We start from the raw sequence: 17,758 nt of genomic DNA on the forward strand, positions 1-17,758 counted from the left end.
TGTGTATTTAACTGACAATTAAAATCGTGTGGCTTCCCTGCATTTCTGAAGACATACCAGACAAAACGAAATGTGGTACAAATTCAGATTGGATCAGCAGGGATATCTTGGCTGGCCTGGAAGTGTTCTAGGTGAAACTCGAAGGCTACCTGCTGCATTATACTCCCAAATGGTACATGAGCAGAGGCTGATTGCTGCCAGACTGTATGGAAGAACACTGCTGAGTTCTTTTTCATCCATGTATGTTGACATGGGCCATTTTTCTGAATATATGCTTCCCTTGCTGTACTCACAGGTGTTAAATTTACATGAGCAGTAATTATTTACAGGACTAGGTGGTTAACTTGCTCTTGTTTCAACTACCAGAGCTATCCTGACTAATCAGTATTTAATTCTGCATTCCACCTCTCTGTTGACCTTTGGAAATCCTTTTTGCTATCTATCAGATAATAGTATATAGTAGGAATTATTTTAGATCTTATGTGGATGATTAATTCTCTGCTTTTCAACATGGTGAGAAGAGTAGACTTCTTCAATGCATTTCTCAAAATTACCTTAAAGTAGTTTCTGAGCAATAGAGGTGGCAGAATTTATTGTGCCAGGGGTGCAGTGATGCAAGCTACATGACAGAAAACATTAATGCTTTGTTTTGAGAAGTTATTTGTTTGCTTATTCCCCATAGCTTCTCTTCAAAGATTATCCAAGAGATGCTTAACTATAGCAGCAAGGTAAAGATATGATTGCATAATAGATATGGTTTAGGATGAGTTTTAATCTGTACTGAATCTTCTCACTAAATAATGAATGATATGTAGCTGATGGAAGAGATACAGGAGAGAAAGAGCAGCTGGTGTTTTGACTGATTCTATGATATTGTAATTATGTTTCTAAATCTGTGCCAGGTGCTTTAACAATTCCAGCAAGGATTTATTTTATGTAGATGTAAATAAATAGAGATTGTGGTTAATTTTCCTGTTTCCTGAAATAAGATTTTATAGGTGTCAGTGAAAAGAGTGTGACTGAGGCCTAGAAAAAAACAGGAGAATTAATTGTTGGAACTGTGTAGCAAAAGTAATGGGGTGCTTGAGAGGTTGACTGGGTAGCAAGGGGTGATTTAGAGATGATTTAGCAGGTTATTTTAGTCCATCAAAGGATCTGTATTTGTCTTAGTAAGCACATGAAAGTTAGGAAATGACCAAACTTAGGGCATGAGCCCACGGTGCAGAAAATGACTGGAGTTAGCATGGGGACATATTGTATGGGTAAGTCATTAATCAATTGAAAAATGCCTTGCAGATTGAGGACAGAAGCTAAGCAGCAGGGAATACAGGAGGGGGGGAAATCAAAACAAACAGATTAGATGTAATTAAAGAGCAAGGGAGAAGAGATTTACATACAAATTTTTTTACTCACCTGCTTGAAAGCTTGACCAGCATCATGCTTCATTATTCACTGAGCTACACCAGTGCAGGGAACTGAAGCAACAAATCTGGTCTGGATTTAAGTATGTGGTTAAGGGTGAGTGGCTGAGTGAAAGTTCCTGACTGGCAGCAGAGAGAGGCTCCTGCCAGGGATGGGGAGCAAATGAAGGCACAGCCAAACCTAGAGCAGCATCCAGGGACCCACACAGCCAGTGTGAGTGGGGCACGGAGGGCAAGAAAGGGTTTGCAGCTTGATTTGAATTTAGATATTTATTTTAATGTAATGGAAGTCAGATAGCATTGGGAATAAAACGTTATTCCATACTCCCAAATAACTGTATTTAACACTGGTTGCATCCAATGAAAGCATAGAAGTAAATGGGAAAGAAGCAATATTGTTCAACCCACAATGGAAAAGGCTTGAGATTTTTGTGAAATGTGGTCATATTTTCTATTTCACAAAACAGTTTTTATTTTGTTTAAAATATCCTCTAAAGCCATACGAGATTATAACAAATCTCATAATATTCCATTTAAGTCTCTATGACAATGGTTATTGTGCAATTTGCTTTTCAACATACAGTTATGCTCTCTGGACTTGAGCCCTGCTGGAACATGATCAACCTCAGGATAAACAACAAAGAGAGGATATAATTATATGTACTCACAGGAGATGAAAATTAAAACTGTTTTCCAGTTTATAGATGTCAAATGGGCTTGAGTCAATTAGAAAAATCATCTTTCACCATACGTTATAGCAGTTAATTAATTTTAAAGTGAGGGATGGTCACCTAGTGCAACTTCTTAAGCAGTTGTGCTTCTTTCAGTGATAAGCAAAAGTATTAAATCTTTTCTCTGCTGCAGTGGAAACCAGTCCTTGCCAAAATCCATAAAGCCTTATGCCTTATCCTCCTCTAAATCCCTCCTCAAAACCTTTTTCTGCTGTGATGCTCAGGAACCACTCCCATCAGTTAGGCAAGCAGTGAGCTGTAGTGAAGCCTGTTTGCTTTACAGCTGTAAAACAGCCTTTCCAATCCACTCCCACCTTGTTCATCTCTTTCATCCATTGCTTTTATCCTGTCTGATAAGAACCCTGTTAGATCTGTGATGCAGGAACTCCTTCTTATTATTGTTTGCAAAATACCTCATTAAATGGAGTCCTTTCATTTGGGGTTTCTAGGTGCAACTGTAATATAAACAGTAAATAATAACTTTGTGAGATTATCATTATCTCTAACCCAAAAATCTCAAAATAAGACTTCATTAGTAAGTGATGTGCAGTGCACTGGGGTGCCACAACAGAATCTCAGCACCAGACAAATCCTGCCCACTAACATGGAGGAATGTTAGCAGATTTGTGGAACTGTGCATGTGTAAGTCTGTACAGCTTGCTCTCAAAACACCATCCAGACTAGGAAGTTAGAACAAAAAGTATTTCCACTGCAAGATATTTTGTCTTACTGGTTTTCTGGTTGACCACCTGTGCCCAAAGAGCCTCCTACATTACCAGAGTTTAGGAATAAAGTGTACCCTGAGACTCCTCACACTGGGGCCATAACAGCATGGCTTGTCCTGCTCTGAAAAGTGTTTCATTGAGTTAAACCTTACAGGAGAGCTTACAGGTGAAAGTGCTGGGTCATTTCTGTGTGACTGGGCTTTTAGCATGTCAACATGGCTGTGATATTGATAATTAAATCAAAACTGGCAATGAAAATGAATACCCAGGGCATCAGCAGCCAGGAGGAGAACACTATGTCTTTTGAGAAGTCTGTGTAACTGGTCATACCTGTTCTAAAATGAGTACATTCTTTGAAAAGCATTAAAGGAAACTGACCTTACCTTAGTGCCTAATCATAATAAATGACAGACTGAGTTAATTATTACTTGGCAATTCTTTATTTAAACTTTGTACTAAGATTCATTTGCAGTATATTCTTTCATGCAGAACATAAAAGATGTAATTGTGTGCAGAGTGGGAGTGGTATTTCCCTAGGTCAGGTAAGGAATAATTCCTTTATATATTTGCCCTGTATGAAAAATACATGCATGCTGTGCATGAGTATCCCAGTTTTAGGGACTGCTTCTAGTAATTGTTTGCACAAATTGGGAACAGTCACTTTCCTAATGCTTGGGTGTCACTTTTCTCCTTAGACTGGTAAAAGGGAGCAAGATATTGATGTATTTGCACAGTGCAGCAGAAACTAGGTAAACCCTTCAACACCCAGTGTTCATCCTTCCCCACCTCATATATCAGGATTTCTAAATCAGCTGGCCTGATCACTCCATCTCACAGTCTTGTAGGACCTGGCAAAAAAGTCAGGGCCCAGACATTGCTCCCAGGCCATTGATTAGCCATGCCCAGGGATAAAACAAAGTAATTTTTGCTGAACTTCTATACTCTGAAACTGGGCTTCTGCCTTAAGAAACCTGTTACAGACACTGTCTCACTGGATCACTTTTCTGACCCAAAACATATGAGTAGGGTTTGTATGTGTCCCACATGTGTAGCTGTTGCACCAAGAAATGCTTGTGAATTCACAGAGGTATAGGATATGTGAAAGGAGATGTAAGAAAATAAAAGCAGAAGTCATGTTGGAAAACATTAATGTAATTTTCCGAAAATAATGCAGCATCATGGGAGGCGGAATACTAGCAAATACTCTAGGGTTTTCTTCTGCAAAGCAAGATTCTTCTTTTTATTTAATCATCCTCTTGCCCCCTGCTCTTCCACCCTCCAAATAACAAGCTTCACCTCCCTCCCCTTTCCCCCCAAAATAAAAACCAAAAGACAACCCTCTAAAAATTCCTAAACCTGTCTTCTCTGGATAACCATCAGGTTTCTATCAAAATCAATAGGATCCTGTTAAGATTGAGATATTTCAATGCCAAACTTGTAAATAATTCTCAGCCAGGCATGGAAGATATTTCTCCCATCTTTAAGCACTCTTCCTACAGCTCTCAGCCCGTGGCCATTCCCTGCCTTGGGAACTGGTAGCATCTCCCTGGTTTTATGCTTGTTTTTAGCATAGCATGAAGCTTGCCATGCATGAGGAAGGGTGAATGAGCTGAGTCAACATCAACACGAAGGTTAAGAATGAAAGTCAACCCCAATCACTTCAGTCATGGCTGGCTGATGTTTGTTAGTAGTACCTGGGCTGCTACAGGTCAATTAGAGAACACCAACAGAAGCCTAGACTCCATTCAACTTTAGAAGTTTCCATAGAGAGGGAAAAGGAAGGAAAGTAATTGTCTTTGCTCCAGGGGATCAGGAGTGATGTGTTAGCTGCTCTACCTACACAGAAATAAACTCTGAAAGTCAACTCTGGACATGCTGTGGGAGACTGGAACCACAAATCTGCTAACAGACACTTTAATTAGTGCTAAAGTTACTAGCCCTCGGGGCAACTTCCTTTAGTAGCCCTTCTCTGCAAATACCTTGGGTTCATCTACTCAGCTCTCTGGGAGTCTCTGCACTGTGGAGCTCTCATCTCAGAAGGGTCCAAGATTTGTGGCTGTATCACAGAGGAATGCAACCAATTACAGAGGAAGGAAACTTGTTTTTCCAGCGTGGGGAAAAAAGGATGGTGTGCCACAGAGTGCTCATTGTTTCATCACAGAGCCACTGTTTTTTTCTGTTATCAAATATTTTTATAAAGTAAATGTTTTTCTAAGCTCTACTGTTTTTCTGCCCTTTAGACACTCTTGTTCTAAGTTTTTCACCCTATATTTTTCCTAGTGTTTTCTTCATGTGTGTGTTTCTTAATGTTCCCTTGGCATCTAAAGTCTTTGTCCTTTTGATTTTTTCAATAGGGTTCCATTTTCCTTCTTTCTTTTTTTTTTTTTCCCCCCTTTATTCTCTCTTCCATATTCCTCTCCCTTTCCCCCAGTATTGTATTTATTTATTAACTGAACTTAAGCAACCTCAGTTGACCACAACTGACCTTCTACCACGAGGGCATATTATACTGGCCACAATCTACAAAGCATAGCAGAAAGGAATTTTATCCTCTTTTCACAGATAAGGAAAACAAGGCTCTGGCCAGTCAGTGTCTTGGCCTAACCCATGAAAGGAAACCAGATGGTTTTTGGGTTGAGATTAATAAAATAGAATAGAATAGAATAGAATAGAATAGAATAGAATAGAATAGAATAGAATAATTTCAGTTGGAAGGGACCTACAGTGATCATCTAGTCTAACTGCCTGACCACTTTCAGGGCTGACCAGAAGTTTAAACCTGCTGTTAGGGAAAGTGCCTGTATTATTAGGGAAAGTCCCACATGCCTCTGAAACACTGACAGGTTTGAGGCACTGACCAATCCTTTAGAAAGCCTGTTCCAGTATTTGAGCACCCTCCCAGTAAAGAAATGTTTTGCAGTGTCAGGTAAGGGTTTCTCTCCCTTTAGACAGCTTTGAACCTGTCCCATCTGTCCCATTACTCCATACCAAAGAGAACAGATCAGCACCTGCCTCTCACATCCCCTTCTTAAGAAGCTGTAAAGACCAAGGAGGCCACAGCTCAGCTTCCTTTTCTCCACTAGACAAAGCCAAAGACTCGGCCTCCTTTCTGTAGCACATCCCTTCCAGCCTTTTCATCAGCATTTCTGCCCTTCTTTGGATACATCCAAGTACTTTCACATCCTTCTTAAATTGTGGGGCCCAGAACTGCCCACAGTGAGCAAAGTGAGGCTGCACCAAAGCTGAATACAGTGGGTTGATGACCTCTTTTGACCACCTGGGGATGCTTTTTGATGCACCTCAGAATGGAATTTAACCTCTGGGCTGTCAGGGCACACTGCTGACTTCTGCTGAGCTGCTGCCACCCAGCACCCCCAGATCCCTGCTGCTCTCCAGCCATGCTTCTACCAATTTATACTTGTGCTCGGTGTTCCTCCCTCCCAGGTGCAGGATCCAACATTTGTGCTCGATAAATCTCATCCCACTAATGGTACCCTAATGCTCCAATCTATCCAGATCCCTCTGCAAGGCCTCTTGTCCTTCAAGCCAGTCCACAGCACCTCCCAGTTTGGTGGTGCCAGGCAAACCTGGTGTGTTCAACTCCTGCATCCAGACCACGGACACAAACTGGGAGCAAGCCTGGCCCTAGGGCTGGACCCCAAGGAATGCTGCCAGGCAGATGAAGCCCCACTCACTACAACCCTGTGGGCCCTGCCCTTCAGCCAGATGTTGTCCCAGCACACCCACTCACCCCACAGCTGGACAAGTTGTCAGGAAGGATACTGCGAGGGGCAGTATCAAAAGCCTTAGGAAAATCCAGAAAAGCAGATTAGTTCCACTCATACAAGGCTATCAGTATTTTTTTTTATTTAACCACACCCTCTATGTACACTTTCTTTTCTCTTTTGTACCTTTCCAGAGTGAACAGCACTAACACCTGGCCACTTTGCTGAGTGGATACCTTTCCAGCCATTCAGTAGCAATGATCTCAGGTTACAGGATGTTTCATCAAATGCAGAACACCTGTATTGCATAACTCAGGCAAGCTGAACAGTACACCCATCTTGAAATAACACTAGACACACAGGTTAATTGCACAGTTGCTGTGGAAAAAACCTGCACTAAAATTAATTATTTGGTGGTAACTATTCTGTGACTCTATCAGCAATGGCAATAACTTGGATGTTTAACTTAAGATAACATGTTCAGTGGTTGCCATTTTCAAGTAATCAGGTAACTGACTGGTATTTAAACATTTTTAAATGGCATTTTGGAGGAAGTTTTGCACAAAAAATCCCAAGCTAACACAGCAAGAAAATGTTACTCCCACTACCTCTCTAAACATTACTGACAACTTTTTATCATAACTTATTTAAAAATAAATGGAAAAAAATAGAGTGAGTATCCTTGTTTAATTTTACCCATGTACTGCTGTAGGGCAATGGGGAAAGGTGCACAACTGGGAGAAAAGGAGGAAGAAATGAGGTACTTGATTGACATGTATAAATGAAGATCAAACAGTCTTCTTAGATTTGTGGTCCTTGTGTGGCAAATGATTTGGTTGAGGACAGGTTTTTTGAGTTACACGTTGAAATTTATGCTCTACCTCATTTACAAAGCAAAAGGACTATCGTCCTCTTACTCTAGGTGACATTAACTCTCCAAACCTCAACTTCTAGTTCTGAGAGCAAGATAGAATCAGCTTCCTTTTTGGCAGTGGAAATGAAATAGTCAATAGATCTAATAATTAGATTTGAAGTTTCTAACATGAAAATGAATATTTGGCTTATAAGAGAGAAAATTTGATCTTTAGGCTTTCTAAAAATTAAAGAATCATATTTTGTCAATTCTCTCAAAAGAAGTTTTGAATGAATAGGTTTTCTTAGAGGATTTTAGCATTTATGGTTGCATGTTAACAGAAAGAACCATGTTCAGTCTACATAAGGGTCCCAATAAAATAAAGTAGGGTATGAATAAGAGGATGCTTATTCAAACCCTAAATCTATGCTTGTATTCCAAAAAAAACCTTACCAGTATTAAACTACTTCTTTTAGATTAGAAGACTCCACCAGTTACAGTGATGCTGTTACACAGGTAAAACAAACTCCTTTCCTTTCATACCACACAAAGGGGCTTCTTCTGCTTTTATTTCTGGTGAACTTAACCCCTTTCTAGTCAGAACAATGCAGTATTTAACACTGTAACATTGCCACATTCACAAAGGCACCGTATATCTGTGTTACTGCATTATCTTGAAAGTGCATTTACTCATTCTCACACGTCAGCAGTTGAATTGGGCCTGATATCTTTTTTCCTGGGTGTCTGGAAGATTGGAATTCAGTGTCTTGAGTGCTAATGTGATACAGAGATCTTGCAGGAATAGTTTCTACTGCAAGTTCACAGCAGCTGTTTTTCTGTCTGTATTTTGTTAAGATGCTTCATTATTAATGGAAATTCTAAGGGAGTTGTTATCCCATATTAACACATAACAAGAGATTTCAATCTATTATTGAGTCATAATAGCTACTGGCACAGTGTTTTTTTGAGTAGTAACTGGTTGGAGAGCAACTTCTGGACATGTTCCTGCAGCAACACCCACTCTTCTAGGGAAAAGGATTATCAATGCAAATTACAGGGGTGTGTTTATTAAAGGTTACTAATTTGAAAAATGAAAAATTTGCTGAGATGAATGATTGGACCAAAGGAAGATTATAAGAAACATGGAAAGCAAAAGAGGTTTTTGTTGAAAGGGTGGCCTAGAATCTGTAATTGCTCATTTCTTTAGATTTATTCTAAAGTGCCTATTCAAACCTTCATTTCAAGATCAAGGAGTTTTCTCAAGCTTCTTAGGTATTTTTATTAGAGATATTTAATCCATAGGTTCTTTCCATTCTAATTCCATCTGAATTCCTTCTGGAATTGTGTACTATAATCAAAAGCCTTGAATAACCAAGCACATACATCAAAAGCTAAACCCTTTCAGGACCCAAAATCTTGATATGTCTTTGGAGGGTGTGAGCACATCTGGGTCAGGCTCTGAATGAAATGTTTTTTTCTAACTGACACAGAAAAGAAGCTTTTACAATTCCATTTCATATAAATGACACTCATCCACAAAGCTCCAGAATAGAGTACACTGTGATTCCTTCTGCTGCTGGAGGGTCTTCAAAAAAAGCTTTGCTGAGTGACAGTGCTTTAGCTTCCTTCTGCTTACTCATCTTCCTCTAGCTCCAGCTAAAAGAGCACCAACACAAGTGGGACAGAGAGTCAAGCATCTGTCTATAAACTAAACACAGAACAGAATTCAAGACTCCCCTGTCCCATGTAAATGAACTATTGGTTGCTTGAGGTGTCCTACTGAGCCAGTGAATAATTCCACAGCGTTTTCAGCCAAAAGGAATGAGAATGCTCCCACCAAATTTAAAATAACTAAAGTTTTAGCTCTCGTCCTGAGATGAGAGGAACTTGGTTGTACCTACTCATCACAAAAGAGTACCAGGTTTTCATAATTCTGAATAACTGCCTTGGATACAACTTGATGGAACTGGTACTTCCTTCTCCTCAGGAAAAACAAAATCCTTGGTTACATTTTATTCAAAGATAGTGCTTAGTCATCCACCTTTAGGAATGGATTCCAGGTTGAGATTTCTCAAATAGGAGGAGGCTGCTATTCTGCTCTGTTCAGTCTAACACCCAGATATGGCTCAAGATTAAAGACCTACTCTTGTTCTTGTTGTGTGCTACTGGTTCCTTATTTTACTTCACACACAGCCTGCATTTTAAAAATGTAAATTTTCTTCTACCTTTGAATACAAAATTTTTACAAGGCAGTTCGTTACAGGTATCAGAAACCTAGTCCTTTTTTTGGACAGCACTTCCAAGCTGTAAATGCTTGAAAGATGCATAAGGAAGCATCTGAAGCATCCTGATTCTCCTCCCCTGCTCACCAGTCAGCAAGTAGCCATGTGAGGCTTAGTCTGGGATTAAAGCACAACAGGAACTTAGAGTTCCTCTAGGAAGTCAAGCATTGAAGTTATAGTTTGGAGGAGGATGTTGTGATTTTATACCCCTCTTGTGCTCTTGAAGATGAATTAACTAAATATTTTAGCTAATCCTAAGAGCCTGTTTGGGTAACAGAAGTTAATTCCCAAGGATATCTGCAAATCCTGAGGAAGTGTCATATCTTCTGCTCCCGAAATCACTGTGCTCAGCCCCTCAAGGAGGGCCTGCAGGAGTTCTGCAAGGAAGTCTTCAGTTGCTTGCATTATTCTTTATCCTGGTGAAATTATCTCTGACCTGATCTTAGCCTTTTTAATGCTTTAGTTTTTCTAGTCAATATAAAAGGCAGAGAAAATTGTGATAATTTTCTCTATAGACAGAATTAGTCCATCTAATGAATTAGTTATATCCAAAAGTACATTTTCAGTGCAGAGGTGGCAAGGTATAAAAATACAGCTTAAGAAACTATCCTGGCTTTAATCTCTCCTGGATAACAGCATTTTTAACAGTATCCTCTGCTGGATAACAGCATTTTAGTGATCCCTGCGATATTACTTTGATTTTCTGAGGTTTTAACACTAGTTACTTATGGCTTTTAGCATGCCCCTTCCTGTTCACCTGTACCCTACTCCTCTGTTCAGCAATCTTGTGCTCATGGTGGAATTTTTTTTTACTATGTATGAATATTCTGTATTCCTAAAGCAGTTCTCATGTGTGGGCACTTCTTCTATGAAGAAATCTTTGTAAAACTGTCCCCACTGTTGTTAGGATCAATTCTGGATATGATATGAGGGGAAAAAAAAATAAATCAGAGACTAGTAAAGCAGATTGGAACGCTGCAGAGCCTTGGAGGATTTCTGGAAGTGAAGCTGTGAATGCCTATCACTAATAATAAAGGAAAAAAGCAAAGTAGTTTCGGAAATTTTTTTCCCTCCAGAGATTAAGTCTGCTGATAAATTTCTTCATATTGATTTCTGCATAGATTTCCAAATGCACGGGAAGATGATAAGGGAAAACTCATGTCTTGCATAATGCTGCTATATGGCATCATGCCACAATTTTGGTCTCAGTGTTTCAGCTTGGGAACCTTTCTTAAGACAGAGTTAAACATAGGCTGTATTTTATGGAGAGACATTAAATATAGTAGGGATGACTGTCTTCAGCCCGTTGTCTCCCTATGGGAACAGGTTGCAATGTATTGTCATTTCATTTTCTTTGGTAATTCCTTTTGTGCAATGTGAGTTTCGAGTTGCACCGAGGGTTACACTCAGGTTACACTTATTGTCTACTTGATCAGCCTTTGTTCTCTTCTGGTTTGAATGGAATTGGTCTCTAATTTTCAGTATTGGACAGTTTTGCTTTTACCTTTTCAAAAATTGAGTAGGAATCTGTGCTGTAAGAGCTACTTCAAAAGTCTAGACCTTCTTTTTCATATATAATAATCTTCCTTACTGAGGGCTAGAAGGTTCAAACAGGACAATACATCTTAATGTAAGTTAGTATACAACTCTTTTATTAACAATATTGAAATATTCAGGCTACTAGAGCTGTGCTGTTTTAATCATAGTAAATCATGGTACAATTTTCTAGTAGAGTAGAAGTGTTTTATTAGTGTTTAAACTGAAATGGACAGTGCTCATCATGCTATTTGTTTAATCGTGCTTATCTGCTAATGTTGCTACCACTGCTACTAGATATTTTTTTTATTTAGGTGTCTGAGACCTTAATTATATTCTCTCTTCTAGTCTTTCCTACAATTAAATAATTTGTTATCATAATGTGTGCTCTTTCCTCGCTTGAAACGTTGCTCTCCTCTTGTGCTATGGCTGGAGGCTTGGTAGCCTGAGCTGTCCCTGAAATGCTCCTGAATGGGCTCTCCTCCTTCTGCTGCTTTTCAGAAACAGCAGCTGCCCTCTTGCTACACCTACACATCTCTTTGTACCCCCATTTGTTTCAACCATGCCAGCAGCCTTGGGATTTCTTTGCCTTTTTTTTTTTTTCTTTTTTTTTTTTTTCTTTTTTTTTTTTTTTCCCAAAAAAGGCAAATTGGACTTCTGGGTTCAAATAACTTACTTTTCCAAGCAGAGCAAAAAAAAAAACAAAAAAAAAACCACCCAAAAACCCCCAACCTTTCAGGTACCATTACAGCACTCTAGCCATAAGCCTCTAAGCATGCAGCAAGTACCACGTGAAAGTCTTTAGGTTGACAATGAGATTCTCCAAATAAAACTTCAAGCATGCAGCTGAATTTAAAATGAAAATCAGGAACCTCTAGCCCTAAGTATTAATCTGTTCAGAAACAGCACTGCTAGGTGCCTTGATTTTTCCTAGCTAATGTACTTTCTTTTGAGGCCCTTCTGCTAAATTCCTATGTGGACACTTCTTTATTTATATACAAGTTGAAAAAAGTACCTGCATTAAGAAATCTCATTGGTTTTGCCTATGTTTTTCATAGGTGTAGTCCTGAACCCGTTTTTGTGGTGCATGCAGTATTTCTGAATTTATCATAACATGAAGGTGAGAGCATTAAATAAAATGATGACCCAAGAAGATGCTGCAGCTTGATTTAGAACACGTGACAGAAATCATAAAAGGAATAATTTTTTTATTGTATTAATTAAGTTGCAGGGACTGTTAAGTTAAACTTAAAATAACCCTTTTAAAAGTTGTTGAGGATAATGAATTACCCAGGAGGAGTTAGAGCCTGCTGCTGCCAACTAAAGTGCTTGGAGACTTGAGATAGAAGTGAACGATAAGAAGCAGCTTTCATGCATTCAAATAAATTACATGTTGGGCTTGGCTTAATCCTGGCAGCAGAATGATCTCAGGGGTTTTCCCTACATTATCTTGGACTATGATTATGCAAATATCCTTTTAATGTAGCGACTCCTTAACAGGAAATTAGTCTCATACTTGCTCATATGCTCTTGCAATCAACAGACACTCGCTTGCAAAATTCTAGTGTGTCTGAGATACAAAAGGCATATTAACTGTTTTAAGTACCAAAATTTTGCAAACAGACAATAACAGGACATGCCCAGATGTGTCAGGGATGTAGCAGATGAATCAGGAAAGAGATGTTTGCTAACACAAAAATATTCCCGGGTTTGAAAGTTCAACCAGAATGCAAATGGTGCTAAGTTTACATTTGGTTTCAAAGATTCTAAGGAAAACACCAGAAGGAAGAAAATCTTACAGAAAAGCAGGATTGATTCAAAGCGAATAAAACACGGAAATGAGACAAAGCATAAAGACAAAAGAAATGGAATCATTGGTGTTAAGTGCCCAGCAAGCTGCTGAGCCCAGGTAAGGCACAGTCGTCATTCACACGTGTTGTTCCTCATTGCAGTGCTCTCAGGGTAACCTGCCTTGTCTGGAGAACTAAAAAAGGACGTTATAAAACACAGGTTCCATCTGGAAAGACAGAGAGCTGGTATCCTTTGGGAAGGGAGAAATTGGAGTCACAAAAATTGTGCCGTGTTACTTTTGGGACTCTTAATGTACATGTGAGTAAGCAGGACAGCTCAGTTCCTGATTTCTCAGGTTTGTAAATTCCTTCTAGGTGAAATCAAGTTATGTAATCTTTTTCTTAACTCGAGAGACTACAAGTTTCTAGTATGGGAAAAAAATACTAGTTAGGTATTCGATATCAAACTGGGATAGAGCAGTGGTAAGTTGACAGCTTGTACTCAAGGTGACCCCCTCTGTTTTATCCTTTTTTACTCCTGATTGAAATAAAGACAGCTACATCCTTGAAGTTAAGAGGGCAGCCTATCGAAATTAATCCCCTGATTATCCAATGGGATTTAGGGTAGTATCTGATTCATTCAAGGTCTTTTGAAACTCCCATCAAAGTGAACTGTTCAAGGCATGACCTTAAGGTAACAGTTCAATCAGCCACAAAATCTAGACATCCAGCTCTTTGTTTTAAACATAAGACCTATTCTTTCTTCTATATCCAGTGTATTCTGTTTGTAATAACCAGAAATTATCATTAGAGAAATTGAAGCTAATCTGAGGCTCATTAAGGAGCGAGAATTTACGCTCAACTACTTAAATAAATTCCTGTAGATCTGGTTTCTGGTGATTAACCTGTAATTTTATCTGTTGTAGATGGGAGAAACTTGCTAGTCCAACAGCACAGCATCTTAGAGTTAAAAAACCCAACACACATATGTAAGTACAGAGAGAGTGTTTGTCAGTGCTACTCAGAGTATATGAGCTTCCATGATTGCCCATCCAGACAAACATGCTCAATCCATCTTTTGTACTGAGCATTAGGCAGTCACTGCTTTTTTTTTTGACTGCTCCAGCAAAAACTAGCAGATGCTAGATGAAGTCTGAAGACTATAGAAAAAAATAAAAATTTAATATTTGGTATTGCTTTTGAATCTAATAGATTAAAATCCTAAGAAATAGGCAATGGCTGTGGTCCCACTAGAGGTTTCACCTCAACAAATTTTGCAATTTCAGCCAGTATATGCTGAAACCCTTGTGCTCCCATTCAGCAGAAATACAACACTGTGCTAATCAAGTCAACCAAAATCCAGATTTTATTTACCATCCAGTATATGCAGCAAAACCTTCAGCAGTACCACGATAAATACCTGAGAGCTCTTTTTGAGACTCAGGGACTTAGAAATTTGCTCTTTTAAAAATCAGGTCAGGTAGCATTCTTCTGGAGTAACATCAAGCCGTTAACATTAAGCTGACTTGAAATTTAAGCAAATGTCCAGACCCACGAAGGCTTAGATCAGTTTGGCTGCAAAGTGCAATCACAGGCTCCTCTACACACTGTTACAAGTCTGCCTCAGCTCAGAGGGCTGTCCTTGGACACAACTTGGGTCTGTAAGGCACAACTCCTGTTTTATCTAACAGGTAGCAAAACAAAACCAGACCAAAGCCTGCAAGGGTTCACCTCCCCTTAGAACAAAACTTAAATACAAAGTGGCTTGGAAAATGAAGCATTTTCAGACGTTTTTTTAAACAATTTTGAATTCAGGAAGGATTAATATAAAACTATGTATTTTCTTCTACTCCTCAGTATGAGACTAATCCATCTAGAGTGTTCCAGATATCTTTTTTTTCCAATTTGCCATCTTCTGTAAAAATAGCAAAAAACTGTTACAGACCTGTTTGGCAAAATGCGTGGCAAAAAACAATTTAGAGGAAGGCTACTGGTTTATTTGTAATGTCCTACTAGTCAGTGGGATTTTTTATTGTTAATTTTTAAATTATAATTTCAGAGTTGAAGAGGATGCCAATTGTTCAAGCATTACAGCATTCACGACAGAACACATATTGGCATCATAACTGCTTATGGTAAGTTAAGAGTTCTATCTCTTTAACATTTCAAGATCCTGTATTCTGCAGTTTTATTTCCTTCTTGGAAAGCAAGCAGGATGTTTGCTAGGATGTTACTTTTATTGAGAAACGTTGGAACTTACTTAGCTTTTTGGATGAGCCATTTAGATGGGAATTATGTCATTTTGCCATAAGCCTATCTGGTGATACTGAACCTAGATAATCAGCTTCAGTGGAGATCAAGTCTTTGCTGCAAACATAGAAAAATACCTAGCTGGCTAATAAGCCTACTATTCACATCAGGAAAAGAGATAGACTTAAAAATTACGTGAGTTCAGAAGCTTTGAATCGTATGAGATGTTCTCCTATTTTTGTTCTACATAACTGGAGCTGAACTGCAAGAGCTTTCTGAGCACTTGAGGAAACAGAAATCATTTCACACAGTTATGAAGCCACCAGAGCTGTGGAGGCATTAATTTCTTTGATGAGGGTTCACATGAGAAGGGTGCATTTCACTCATTCCCAAATCACTGAATGGGACTCTGAGCAGCTAAGAATTCTGTATGAAAGAACTTAACTACTGTTGTAGAAATGGGATGATTTACAGAGTGGCAAATTGTAGCTGCATGAGAAAGCAAACATTTTAACTAACACAACCCCAGAGGAATATAGCTGGCAAAAAAATACCTTTCCTTGTGAGTGTTCTTTTATGGTTTATCATTATATATGCAAAAAAACCCATCAAATGTAAAATGTTCTTTATCCTTACAAAACATCAGTATCATGAAATGATACAATTATCAGCTATTCTGAAATCATCTTCAGATGTTATTTTTCGCAAAAATCAGGCAGTTTAAATAAAGAATTGAAGGCCACAATGAATAGATGGCAACTAGATTTCAAGACTAATGGGATTGTCACATGAAGAAATATTTTTATTAGTACGTCCACAGAGAAGAAAAGCTAAGAGAATGACAGTCTGCTTTCCCTTCAGGTGAGTTGCACCTCTCAAGTCTTGAACACACTTCAGAGGTACTTTATGCTTAAGTGAAGCAGCCTGTCCAAAGTCACTCTGTGGTCTAAAAAATAGCATTTTTACACAGGCTCTTACTGCAATCCACATAAACTCAGAAGATGTGGAATCACTGCAAAGTATTTGCCACTGACAAACAAGTGTCTAATAATGAAAAAAACATATCAGTAAACAAATAGCCAACAACCCGCAGTTACTTAGTGATAATCATTATTTCACAATAACCAAGGCTATTTAACCCCCTAAGGGTTAAAGGTTGCACACTGCAGGTACAGAGCTACGTACAAGAGGGAAGGGCAAACGTGCCTAAGAATCCAAAATACTGATCTTAATTGTCATCCCCAGGAAAAGGGGGAAGTGGTGCCTGCAATCTCTGGCATCAGCCATCTCCTCTTCCCCTGGTTCTGGCTCTCTTTGGACTCACCTTTGATTGGATTCAATGTTTTTACCAGTGGCTTAGTAGGAAATAATTGAAACTTTTTTTTTTTTCCTCCACTCCCACAATGGTTTTATTTTAGGTTGAAGAGTTAATTCACCTCATGGAAGCTCAAAGAAAGTGCCAGAGATGATGGAAGGGGAAGTGGTGGGAATGCATGGTCCCCAGCAGAAAGCAGGGTCAGCTGGCACTTAGCCTGCCTCAGTTCACCCTCGGGACTGAGGTCTCAGTACTCAATTATAGAAAGTTGGTCAGTCGAGGCTTACACTGATGCCACCAGGGGGCCATTCCAGAAGATTTTGAAAGAAGACATTAAGTGTCATAATTATGTGAGACTGTATTTTAATGAGCAGTTGGATTAGATCTGCCTTCGGGGGGGCTAAGCAGAGGTCATAAAAAGCTGTTATCCAAAGTGAAGGAATTTAAAGAGGTAAGACCCAGAGCAGTCCCTCAGTAACAAATACAAAATACATGCTATAAAATTTCCTTTCATTATAATGACAAATAGGAGAATTTAAAAATACATATGCTACAGGCTTAATTTAAAAAAAGAAATTTAAAAAAATCCATAAACACAAACATGGTATGAAGGAATCAAGAGTTCAAACAACACTTTAAACTTTTATTAACTTCTCATTAAGGGGTTGTCCTCAATTTTTTTCCCTAAGAATAAAAGCTACGATAACTTTCAGAAATGGAGACTTATTTCAAGTTAAATGATGTAGCATTAGAGCAGGATCAACAAATGCAGGTTGTTGAAATACGAATTTTTGAGGCACAAAACCAAAATGTGACTTTAGTTCTCCAAAGTTTTTCAAAGTATTTTTGCATCTGAATTTTCATTCCTCCTACTGTGGCATTCGACAGGACTTGTAAATTGCAGTGATCGCTCAGTAGTTGGGTTTTTTTAAACTCTCCTTTTCTTCTTGGGTGTGTTTAATAGTTAAAAGTTCCTGCTGCCATTTGTCAATCAGCTGAGAATCAGCACCCTCTTCTGGCTTCAATAGTGTGGGGTGAAAGCTGGAACTGCCATCATCATGGAAGAAATCTCTACAGGAGGAACAAAGTAAAAGCAAAAAAATATTCTAAAACTTGTCATAATCAATAGG

At 38.8% G+C, this 17,758-nt stretch overlaps 1 long non-coding RNA gene across 1 annotated transcript in view; it reads left to right on the top strand.

The window, feature by feature from the left end:
• LOC148223291 (uncharacterized) overlaps nt 1-15,181 on the top strand; it is a 28,081-nt gene extending 12,900 nt beyond the window's left edge. Inside the window, exons 2-3 of the long non-coding RNA XR_015804405.1 lie at nt 13,990-14,052; nt 15,123-15,181. This is a non-coding gene — a long non-coding RNA (uncharacterized LOC148223291). The remainder of the gene's footprint in view (nt 1-13,989; nt 14,053-15,122) is intronic.
• The last annotated feature ends 2,577 nt before the right edge of the window (nt 15,182-17,758 follow it).

Source organism: Sturnus vulgaris, chromosome 6 (genome assembly GCF_052056855.1).
Source record: "Sturnus vulgaris isolate bStuVul1 chromosome 6, bStuVul1.hap1, whole genome shotgun sequence".
In the NCBI taxonomy this organism is placed as follows: Eukaryota; Metazoa; Chordata; class Aves; order Passeriformes; family Sturnidae; genus Sturnus; species Sturnus vulgaris.